Source organism: Balaenoptera musculus, chromosome 20, assembly GCF_009873245.2.
Source record: "Balaenoptera musculus isolate JJ_BM4_2016_0621 chromosome 20, mBalMus1.pri.v3, whole genome shotgun sequence".
NCBI classification, from domain to species: Eukaryota; Metazoa; Chordata; class Mammalia; order Artiodactyla; family Balaenopteridae; genus Balaenoptera; species Balaenoptera musculus.
The window spans coordinates 24,982,575-24,995,437 of record NC_045804.1 but is presented as its reverse complement, the minus strand read 5'-3'; the positions used below and the strand labels follow the sequence as shown (position 1 = coordinate 24,995,437).

General features: G+C 38.9%; 1 protein-coding gene and 1 non-coding gene across 5 annotated transcripts in view; both read right to left on the bottom strand.

Annotated features, from left to right (window-relative positions):
* Nucleotides 1–12,863, bottom strand: part of LOC118886720 (speckle type BTB/POZ protein) — a 67,406-nt gene that overhangs the window by 29,568 nt on the left and 24,975 nt on the right. Inside the window, exon 2 of one of the 4 annotated variants that reach the window (XM_036836829.1) lies at nt 1,159–1,207. The exons of the other annotated variants lie outside the window; for them this stretch is intronic. The gene's annotated coding sequence lies outside the window, so the exon portion shown is untranslated. The remainder of the gene's footprint in view (nt 1–1,158; nt 1,208–12,863) is intronic. 4 annotated transcript variants of the gene reach the window in all.
* Nucleotides 12,180–12,287, bottom strand: LOC118887638. Its single transcript, XR_005018113.1, has one exon. It is a non-coding gene; the product is annotated as a U6 spliceosomal RNA (small nuclear RNA).

Sequence of the window (12,863 nt, the reverse complement as noted above, 5' to 3'; positions counted from 1 at the left end):
AGCAGTACAGAATTCAGTGTTCTCTGGAGACTCTTACCTTTATGAGTGACACTTAGAACTCCCCCTACCTATGAAAGAGAGACTGAGGTATATGTACGCTTTACTCTTCTCCTTTAAGTATGGTCTTAAGTAAAGAAATCTGATGATTGTTTACATGGACCCATGTTCCTTACCTAGAAACCACCTGCAAAAAATAAATTCTCCCTTCTTCCAAAGTTATTAAAAAATAAGCCAATTTCTATGTTAATGTTAAGGTTCTAACTAAACTAAATGGGACAAAGGATGAGCAGGAAGTTCTCAGTTTGAAGTGTTCATTCCAAAATTCATGACGCAAGGAAAAAGTAAAACCACACAGGCAGCCAAAACGGGAAAGTTAGACAGAATGCCCATCTTAACACAATTTCCTGGCTCCCAATGATTTTTGTCAGAATTTAAAAGATTAAAATGCAATAACACCTATTTTACCCAATAAAACTGTGTAAAAACATACATAAGCATTTGAGGCAAGAATCTCATACCACAAAGCAAAACTTTTAAGATGCTAGCCAGAATGGTAGAAACAGTTGTCTAAGTTACCCATAGAGAGATGAGCTCTAAGGTTCATGCACAAAGGCAACCTGCTCAGAATCAAACTCCTTTTATATGTAGAGTAAAAGGGAGCCCATGAATTGCTTTAAGGTATCTCCTTTTATAAGCTGGAATTCAAATTTCCCTGAAGATCTTTTCTCAGAAGAAAAATAATCTTCCTCTAAAGTCTCCATATCATGTATTATCAGAAAATTTAAATCCAAACATCTTCTCTCCTCTCCATCATTAGTGTAAAGCCTTATCCTGTATGTACTAGTCACCAGAGAAGATCTGAATGAATAACTCTTGTTTACTCCAGGAAAGAATATTTAGAATAAAACCTCTTTTGAAACCATTTATGAAAAATGTTTCTTTAACACTGATTGTCATGCTCATTATTTAAAAAAAAAACTTACATGCTCACCTTATATGACTTCCAACTATACATACTATCTGCACTGAAACGAAACAGTAGATTGCACTCAAGATGTGCATTTTTTAAAGTCATGATAAATATTTCTATGCATTTCATTCCACTTCTGTCCTCATGATCTTAAACTATGTTTAAAATAAAACTATGTAAAAACTCACCAAGTCAGTAGGAAGACTCTAATTTGTCTTGTCTAACAGGAAATCTTTGCTGGAAATAGAGATGATGAATCAGACTTAACAAGATTCTGAATCTCATGCAAGTCTTTACTTACTTAGGCTATTCTGAAAAGGGAAAATCTTACAAAAGCAGGTGATACATTAGCTAGGATTTACTAGTCAAAATGACCATTCTTATATCTCATCACTAGTTCTGAGGGCTCTATTTTCTAGTCATCTCTCAAAAAGATTACGCTTAGAAATTAAAGTCAGAAAAATTCAAGCTAATTCCTCTAATGAACTGGCCTATGAGTACAGCAAAAATGAAACAAGTGGCTTGCCCTGTGTACACATTTACAAGATTTACAAGAGGGGAGTGACCACTTTTGCCAGCTACTTCACAAAATGCTAGAAGTATTACTATCAAGTTTTTATGTAAAAAAATCTTTATAAAAAGTGCTCTGGGGTGACCAGATGGCTTCACAGGCGAATTCTATCAAACGTTTAGAGAAGAGTTAACACCTATCCTTCGCAAGCTCTTCCAAAATATAGCAGAGGGAAGAACACTCCCAAACTCATTCTACAAGGCCACCATCACGTCACCCTGATACCAAAACCAGACAAAGATGTCACACAAAAAAAGAAAACTACAGGCCAATATCACTGATGAACATAGATGCAAAAATCCTCAACAAAATACGAGCAAACAGAATCCAACAACACATTAAAAGGATCATACACCATGATCAAGTGGGGTTTATCCCAGGAATGCAAGGATTCTTCAGTATATGCAAATCAATCAATGTGATACACCATATTAACAAATTGAAGGATAAAAACCATATGATCATCTCAACAGATGCAGAAAAAGCTTTCGACAAAATTCAACACCCATTTATGATAAAAACTCTCCAGAAAGTAGGCATAGAGGGAACCTACCTCAACATAATAAAAGCCGTATATGACAAACCCACAGCCAACATCATTCTCAATGGTGAAAAACTGAAACCATTTCCTCTAAGATCAGGAACAAGACAAGGTTGCCCACTCTCACCACTATTATTCAACATAGTTTTGGAAGTTTTAGCCACGGCAATCAGAGAAGAAAAAGAAATAAAAGAAATCCAAATCAGAAAAGAAGAATTAGAACTGTCACTGTTTGCAGATGACATGATACTATACATAGAGAATCCTAAAGATGCTACCAGAAAACTAGAAAACTACTAGAGCTAATCAATGAATTTGGTAAAGTAGCAGGATACAAAATTAATGCACAGAAATCTCTTGCATTCCTATACACTAACGACGAAAAATCTGAAAGAGAAATTAAGGAAACACTCCCATTTACCACTGCAACAAAAAGAATAAATTACCTAGGAATAAACCTACCTAGGGAGACAAAAGACCTGTATGCAGAAAACTGTAAGACACTAAAGAAAGAAATTAAAGATGACACAAACAGATGGAGAGATATTCCATGTTCTTGGATTGGAAGAATCAACATTGTGAAAATGACTATACTACTACCCAAAGCAACCTAGAGATTCAATTCAATCCCTATCAAACTACCAATGGCGTTTTTCACAGAACTAGAACAAAAAATTTCACAATTTGTATGGAAACACAAAAGACCCCGAATAGCCAAAGCAATCTTGAGAAAGAAAAACGGAGCTGGAGGAATCAGGCTCCCGGACTTCAGACTATACTACAAAGCTACAGTAATCAAGACAATATGGTGCTGGCACAAAAACAGAAATATAGATCAGTGGAACAGGATAGAAAGCCCAGAGACAAACCCACACACATATGGTCACCTTGTCTTTGATAAAGGAGGCAAGAATGTACAATGGAGAAAAGACAGCCTCTTCAATAAGTGGTGCTGGGAAAACTGGACAGCTACATGTAAAAGAATGAAATTAGAACACTCCCTAACACCATACACAAAAATAAACTCAAAATGGATTAAAGACCTAAATGCAAGGTCAGACACTATAAAACTCTTAGAGGAAAACATAGGCAGAACACTCTATGTCATAAATCACAGCAAGATCCTTTTTGACCCACCTCCTAGAGAAATGGAAATAAAAACAAAAATAAACCAATGGGACCTAATGAAACTTAAAAGCTTCTGCACAGCAAAGGAAACCATAAACAAGACAAAAAGATAACCCTCAGAATGGGAGAAAATATTTGCAAATGAAGCAACTGACAAAGGATTAATCTCCAAAATATACAAGCAGCTCATGCAGCTTAATATCAAAAAACAACCCAATCCAAAAATGGGCAGAAGACCTAAATAGACATTTCTCCAAAGAAGATATACAGATTGCCAACAAACACATGAAAGGATGCTCAACATCACTAATCGTTAGAGAAATGCAAATGAAAACTACAATGAGGTATCACCTCACACCAGTCGGAATGGCCATCATCAAAAAATCTGCAAACAATAAATGCTGGAGGGGCTTCCCTGGTGGCGCAGTGGTTGAGAATCTGCCTGCCAACGCAGGGGACACGGGTTCGAGCCCTGGTCTGGGAAGATCCCACATGCCGCGGAGCAACTCGGCCCGTGAGCCACAACTACCGAGCCTGCGCATCTGGAGCCTGTGCTCGGCAACGAGAGGCCGCGATAGTGAGAGGCCCGCGCACCGCGATGAAGAGTGGCCCCCGCTTGCGCAACTAGAGAAAGCCCTCACACAGAAACGAAGACCCAACACAGCCATACATACATACATACATACATAAATAAAAAGAATGTAATAAATGCTGGAGAAGGTGTGGAGAAAAGGGAACCCTCTTGCACTGTTGGTGGGAATGTAAATTGATACAGCCACTATGGAGAACAGTATGGATGTTCCTTAAAAAACTAAAAATAGAACTACCATATGACCCAGCAATCCCACTACTGGGCATACACCCTGAGAAAACCATAATTCAGAAAGAGACATGTACCACAATGTTCACTGCAGCACTATTTACAATAGCCAGGACATGGAAGCAACCTAAGTGTCCATCAACAGATGAGTGGATAAAGAAGATGCGGCACGTATATACAATGGAATATTACTCAGCCATAAAAAGAAACAAAATTAAGTTATTTGTACTGAGGTGGATGGACCTAGAGTCTGTCATACAGAGTGAAGTCAGAAAGAGGAAAACAAATACCATATGCTGACACATATATACGGAATCTTAAAAAAAAAAAATGGTTCTGAAGAACCTAGGGGCAGGACAGGAATCAAGACACGGACGTAGAGAATGGACTTGAGGACACGGGGAGGAGGAAGGGTAAGCTGGGATGAAATGAGAGAGTAGCACTGATGTATATACACTACCAAATGTAAAACAGATATCTAGTGGGAAGCAGCTGCATAGCACAGGAAGATCAGCTCGGTGCTTTGTGACCACCTAGAGGGGTGGGATAGGGAGGGTGGGAGGGAGGCTCAAGAGGGAGGGGATATGGGGATATATGTATACATACAGCTGATTCACTTTGTTATACAGCAGAAACTAACACAACATTGTAAAGTAATTATACTCCAATAAAGATGTTAAAGAAAAAAAAAGTGCTCTGGGTCAATTACACTGAAGCAAGATACATTTAAACAAAGCCATGTATCCTATGGTTTTAATAAATAGCTGCCACACTAAGGTGGCTGTTGAAGACTGGTGAGATATCTTAGCTAAACACCACCACCACCCCCCTAAATAATCTACCATAGCCTACAAAGTCACTCAAAACAGAAACAGGGGTAAGAGTGGTTGCAAGGGTTCTAGGGGTATCACCTAGGCAGGAAATTCTGGTGCTATCTTCCTTTTTGTGGGAAAATGAAGTACTGCATACACTGTGGGTGATTTTTCAAAAACAGTATCTTGGGACTTCCCTGGTGGCTAGTGGTTAAGACAGCACGCTCCCAGTGCTGGGGGCACGGGTTCGATCCCTGGTCGGGGAACTAAGATCCCACATGCCACAAGGCACAGCCAAGGAAATAAAAGAATTAACAATGTACTGTTAATAAACCAATAAAAAAAATTTACTGTCTCCTCTTTGCTGCTTTCATTTAAAAAACAAAAACAAAAACAGAGTCTTTTCCTGAAAATGTAAATGCTATCTTTAACTGGTACACTGGTACAAATAAGCTCCTCTTACTTTGGTTAACCAAGTCTAGTTACTGTCAGTAATGGAATGAGCCCTCACCAAAAACTGTACTAAACTATTGACTCTAAAACAGGACAAGTCATGATCAGAAGATTTAGAGTAGCAAGAGTCAGGCCGAATTCATTTAACAGATATTTACTGCACACCAACTGTGTTTAAGGTTTTGGTTTCTCAGTTAATTTGCTAGAATGAACACTTTTAGGCCTAGTGGATTGGCAAAATTTAGAGTCTGACAATACTGATAAAGACTGGGAGGAACAGGAACACTTTCACACTGTTGGTAGGAAGACAAATTAGTACAACCACGCTGAAAAACAGTTTTTTCTTATCTAATAAAACTAAAGCTCGGGACTTCCTTGGTGGTACAGTGATTAAGTGTCCACCTGCCAATGCAGGGGACAGGGGTTCGATCCCTGGTCCGGGAAGATCCCACATGCCGTGGAGCAACTAAGCCCGTGTGCTACAACTACTGAGCCTGCGTGCCACAACTACTGAAGCCCGCACGACCTAGGGCCTGTGCTCCGCAACAAGAGAAGCCACCGCAATGAGAAGCCTGCTCGCCGCAACTAGAGAAAGCCTGAGCGCACGAGTGAAGACCCAACGCAGCCAAAAATAAATAAATAAAATTTTAAAAAATGTTAAAAAAAAGAAAAATTAAAGATCCATTGTTTAGTTTGTTAAAAACTAAACAATTCTACCCCCAAATATGGCCCAGAGAAAGTCCTGCACATGTCCGTCAGCGCACATAAATAAGAACACGTACAGCAGCAGTGTTCCTAACAGCCAAAACATCAACAGTAGAATGGATACACAAATTGGGGTATATTCATGACAGGGTGCTACATGGCAATGAAATTACAGTTCTACATAACAACATGGATGAACTTTACAAACATATAGTTAGGTTCTGAAAGAAGACATAAAAGAACACATATAGTATTATTCCATTTAATGTATATAAAGTTCAAAACCAGACAAAACTAAATTATATTGGTTTGCACTGAATCCTAGGTGGTAAAATCACAAAGGAAAGGAAACTACTATCACAAATGTCAGATTAGTGACACCTGGGTATGGGTTATGATCTAGAAGGAACACACAACACAGCAAGCTTCTTCTGGGCGCTGGCAATGGTATATTTCTAGGTCTAATTGGTGGTTATATAAGTACTTGCTTTTTATAATTAAACTTTAAACTATACAGTTATGTTTTGTGTATTTTTCTATGGGTTATATTTCAAAATAAAAATGCATTAAAATAAAATCATAATTTAAAATGCATTAAAATATGCAATAAAATTACCCAATAGAGTATATGTGTGTGTATGTATGTGTATGTATATATCTCCTCCAATGTCTAAGGGTGAATATAGTGTCTTGCACAGAATATACCCTTGATTTTTTTTTCAAGACAGTTCAGGATGAGAACTCAGTAATAAAAGCAGGGCCACCCAGGAATGAATATCTATAGACAGGCTTTCCTATTATACTTTCTTTCTCTGAATTCAAATGCAATACCTAAGATCTGTATTCCTGGGAAATTTTCGGTACTGACACAAATGTTTAAATCTATGTATGACTACTCACCAGGAGCCATTAGTTAATATCCAAATTATTATAAGAAACAAACAAAGCTTCTGAAAAAGCAAAGCCAGGACACAAGTATTTTTTGGTATTACCTTTTTAGTTTAATCATGTCCTCTGATGGAACCTCCAATGATTTCCATCTCACTCTGACTAAAAGCCAAAGTCCTTACAATAACTGAAAAGGCCCTGCACCATCTGGACCTCATTACCTCTCTGGCCTCATCTCCAATTATGTTCTCCGGAGTTCACTGTGTTCCAGCCACACTGGCCTTCTCTGCTGCTGTTCCTCAGACAGAATAGGCTCATTCCTGCCTTAGGGCTTTGCACTTGCCCTTTTTTCTACCTGGATAACTCTTCCCCTAGATATTCTCTTGGCACACTCCCTCTCCATTGTTGGGGCTTCCCCTAATAACCACCATCTCTGTGAGGCCTTCCCTGACACCCTTAAACATGTCATCCCCTCCCCCCCAGCCATAATCCTATTTCTCCTGCATTGCTTCATTTTTTTCTATAGCACACAAAGTCATTTACCACACTTTACCTGAGATGTAAGAAGGCAGACTCTTGTCTGTTTTGTTGCTGTACCCAGACAGTGTCTGGCAAGTGGAAGATCAGAAACAAATACTTATTTAATAAAATGACTGAATTAATCTCCTCTTCTTTAGGATTTCCATCCTAGAAAGCTTAGACAATAACTTTATACATTTGAAAAAAAGGCTTCCCTTCTCTGTAAGTCAAATTTATTAACAAAGTTTGTTTTACTAACAAGTTTCAGATTTATGCTCTTATTAGTACTGAGTCACAGGTAAGACTTATAAAAAGTTGATACAAACTAAATTGTATTTTCCCCTAAAACAAATATGCAGTGCATCTTTTAATGACAGCAATGCTGGGAGAGCCCAGAGAGACAAAAGACAAGAGCTCTCCTGTACTGCTGGTGTGGGTGTGCGCCGCCATAACCACTAAGGGAATTACTCAACAAGATGTAGCAACGAAGACTGAGTGATTGCTTCCTTTAGTTATACTTTTCATTATTTTAAAGTTTTTTTTTTAATGAGCATATTTTCTTTAAAGTCAGGAAGAAAGGTGTGCTAAATAAAGAATTATGCAAACAAAATATAATTTCAAGAAGAAGGTTCTTTATATTATATTTTGATGCCCACAGAAACAGTAAAGTCTTCTGTTATGTATCCAGATGAAATATCCCAAGACGGTGACTACAGTTAAAAGAAAAACTTATTTTTGACTTAGGAACTAAAACTTTTTACAGCAGAGTTTCCGGAGTGGAAGGGAAAACAAAACTCCATGGTGTTAGTATTCCACATAAGAACATACTTTCATTCTAAAGAAAGATTTAAAATAGGAACATTTCTCTGCAGCATAAAACATGGGATTGACAGGATAAAGAACAGGTAAAGAACTCCATTCAAACTTAGTGATTACAACATAAGGAAGAAAATTCACTGAACAATTCACTGCCTACTGAGTGATTACAGATACTTCTGAGTATACAGATAGAGCTTATACTTTTGGTGGAATACTTCACCTAAAATAAAGGCAGAATAAGCCTAGATCCGAAGGTTACTTTCCAACCACAATAACTTGTGACATGAACCATATCCTAGGACATAAACAAATCTGAAAGAAAATACACAGGCACCTGATATTCTACAGTTATATTTATTACTAAGACTTCCATTTTAAGGTCTTATCAATTACTTTTAAAAATACTTAGCACATTAATTCTTTTTTTTTTTTTTTTTTTTAATTTTTTTTTTTTATAGCTCCTTTATTTATTTATTTATTTATTTATTTTTGGCTGTGTTGGGTCTTCGTTTCTGTGCGAGGGCTTTCTCCAGTTGCGGCAAGTGGGGGCCACTCTTCATCGCGGTGCGGGGACCGCTCTTCATCGCGGTGCGCGGGCCCTTCACTATCGCGGCCCCTCCCGTTGCGGGGCACAGGCTCCAGACGCGCAGGCTCAGTAGTTGTGGCTCACGGGCCCAGCTGCTCCGTGGCATGTGGGATCTTCCCAGACCAGGGCTCGAACCCGTGTCCCCTGCATTAGCAGGCAGATTCTCAACCACTGCGCCACCAGGGAAGCCCAGCACATTAATTCTTAAAGATAGTTTATATATTCAAGAAAGGAAGTCCTACTCAAACACTTCAGCTGGCGAGGTGTATTATTAGAGAAGAGCAACGGGTTTTCACTTGTAACACTTTAACATTCCAAGTGCTCAAAGCTCTAAACAGGATCCACCTTTAAAGTGGGAAAAAAAAAAAAAAAACCCTTGAACATAAAAATTAAAAATACACCCTGGGACTTCCCTGGTGGCTCAGTGGTTAAGAATCTGCCTGCCTGTGCAGGGAACACGGGTTCGATACCTGGTCCGGGAAGATCCCACATGCTGTGGAGCAACTTAGCCCGTGTGCCACAATTACTGAGCCCGCGCTCTAGAGCCCGTGAGCCACAACTACTGAGCCTGCGTGCCACAACTACTGAAGCCCGTCCTCCGCAACAAGAAAAGCCACCGCGATGAGAAGCCCGTGCACCGCAACGAAGAGTAGCCCCCGCTCGCCGCAACTAGAGAAAGTCCGCACACAGCAACAAAGACCCAACGCGCCAATAAATAAGTAAATAAATAAAATAAATAAATTTTAAAAATACACCCAACCTCACAATAATGACTAAAGTAGAGTGGATTAAAGACTCCAGAAAAAAAATATAAATGAAAACCGGGACTTCCCTGGTGGTACAGTGGTTAAGAATCCACCTGTCAAAGCAGGGGACACAGGTTCGAGCCCTGGTCCGGGAAGATCCCACATGCGGCAGAGCAACTAAGCCCGTGTGCAAACTACTGAGCCTGCGCTCTAGAGCACATGAGCCACAACTACTGAAGCCCACGCGCCTAGTGCCCGTGCTCCACAACAAGAGAAGCCACCACAATGAGAAGCCCGCGCACCGCAACGAAGAGTAGCCCCTGCTCGTCACAACTAGAGAAAGCCCGCGTTCAGCAACGAAGACCCAACACAGCCAAAAAAAAAAAAAAAAGAAAAGAAAATCATTGGTCATTGAAATATATGGTCCCTGAACAAAATTTATCTGTAATAATTCTAATCTAAGGTAAAGGCTTACATTTTTAAAATGTCTAATTTGGCTAAGAATGCTCCAAGAAACTCTTTCATAAATATCAGCTACATTTGGATCATGATGAATTTGTAAGACAAGAATTGAATGAACTAGGTTGGCGATCAACCAACTAAATACTAGTCCTACATTTAATGAGTGGGAAGTATTCTAGGAGTTAAAAAGTAATGAAAGAAAACATATAACGGAGAAAGGGGAAACGTGAGTAGTTACTGAGGTTTATGAAAATCAGCTATTGGATATGAGACAATAAAAATATAAAATGTTAAATGCAAAGGCTGACAAATTTATCAGAGTCCATAAAGAATCCACAGGAAAAGAACATTTCAGAGCCTCTGGCCTCAGTAAAAGAAAACTGGCATTTCAAGTTAGAGAAGGTTTCCCTCATCCCTTCCTCTCCTTCAAATGATGACTGTAAATATCAAAGTGGTAAACCAAATGGGAGAATTCAAATAAGATATTTAGGACAAAAATCAAACCACCCAAGCAATAACAAGGAAGAAGGAGGAGGAAAAAATCATATGAGGTGGTTGTTCACTGAAGTTCTGTCTGTAATGGCAAAAAAAATGGAAACAATTTAAATATCCATCAAAGGGGTTTGGGAAAACTGTGAAATATTCATACAGAGAAATAAAAAAATGAAACAGCTGAAATGAGGGACCTAGATCTACATGTATCCAGATGGATAGATCTTGAAAAACAAGAATAAATGAAAAAAATGACTGCAATAGAATTTATTTATACATTCACACACACACTCTGCACAGGATGCACACTAAATTTATGGTCATAGATTGTCTCTGGGGAGTGAGGTGGGAAAAAGAACTGAGAAAGTGAATAAAGAGGACTTCAGCTGAAGGTCTCACAATCTCTCTACTTTTTGTTTGGCTTTCTTTTTCTTTTTTTAAAAATATTTATTTATCATTTGGCTGCGTCGGGTCTTAGTTGCAGCATGCAGGATCTTCGTTGTGGCGCGGGATCTTTCGTTGTGGCACATGGGCTTCTCTCTAGTTGCGGTGCACAGGCTCCAGAGCGTACGCACGGCTTAGTTGCCCCTGGGCATGTGGGATCTTAGTTCCCCAACCAGGGATCGAACCCCCGGTCCCCTGCACTGGAAAGCGGACTCTCAACCACTGGACCACCAGGTAAGTCCCCAAAAACAATGAATTTAGAGGGAAAAGTAGATTAGAAAAGCTTTAAAAAGTTGACATCAGAGTAGTCTAAATCAAACCAAAAAAGCCAATGAATTCAGTCCAGATCTTCTCAATAATAAAAAATATAGCTCTTGGTGAAATATTTTCCCCAGCTGATGGGAACACAGCACCGGGGTTACTTAAGCAGAGGGAGTAAAGAGACTGACATTATATACTTCAGTAAGAAAGTACATTTTAAATAAGAATAACACTCATCCTAACCCAGTATATCCTCAGAGACTGTCAATCCTCACAAGGAACCATGTTTCCACAGAGCACCTTCTCCTTCCTCCCCATCATCTACCTCTAACCTGAACACCTGTCCTCCCACTTTCCCTAATTTTACTCACTCTCCTCTAAGAACCAACCCCTCCTTCAATCACCTCCAAGTATAGTACCTAAACTCAAAGACAGATTTTTAAAAAGAAAACTTGAGACTTTTGGAAATGATTTAAATGCTTTTTCTCCTCTTTCAAATCTGTTTTTCCTCCCTCTTGCTTCACTTTTTCCATTCCCCAACCTGTTTTTTGCCTTCTTTTCTCTGGCTGACCAACACTTGCTTTCAACTGCTAGCAAGCCTCTGGCATGTTTATACTTTTCTCTTCTTAAGGAAAAGATACTCCAAGTAAATCAAACAAAATGCCTCTCCATAGCCCAAGAGCAAATAAAGGGAAAAGAACTTAAAAGTAAAAAATACTAACCATATTTTGCTGCCTTTCATTTTCATTATGGCTAGGAATAAAGTTCTAACTACCAAATAAGAGAGCAAAACCAAACTTACATTTTATCATCCTCATAGCATTGAAATTTATCTAGGGTCCTCTGTTTCACAAGTCACTTTGGTTAAGAATTATAAGGCCACTGAGACTAGGTCTGTACAGTTGAGTACTACAGCCTAACGGAAACCATAACCTCAAGATTCACAGTAGAGATACAACCGGAGCACTCCCACCCCCATCTTCCTTGTCTATTTCTTCTTTTATTTATTGGCCATGCTAATTTTCTCTGTATCATTCAAATTTTAGCACACGTGCTGCCAAAGCGAGCACTTCCTTATCTTCTTTAAAAGGACTTCTAAGGTCCTTTTGTGGTAAATGCTTTAAGCTATATAACCATTCCCTCACAAGCAGTATTCAACACTTCATCTTCAAAGTACTGTGACATTCATGATCTTATCTGGGATTTATTAACAGCTCTGTGAGGCGTGCAGGGCAAGTATTTTACAAATAAGGAAACAGAAGCTCAGAGGTTACAATCTACCATGGTTACATGGCTATTAAGGGGGATCAGTTAAGACTGAAGTCTTTCAACTTCTAATCCAATACTTTAATTCCTGTGACTAGGTGATTCTTAGATGAGTTTATTATTCAACACGGAGGAACTGGAAAAATACCCGATAGAAGATACATCTATATACCCTAGCTTTCAATTCTGATTTCGTTTTCAAGTGGCAACTCTGTTGAAAACTATGCTCTTTTGTTCTAACAAATTCTGAGCACAATTATTAATGACACCTGGGCAAACTGTTGATAGGCTCATGCCTACTTTCAAGACTAGACTCTGGGAACAAATCATATGTCCTCATACTTTTTTAAGGACTTTCCATATTTTAGCACCTAATCGTC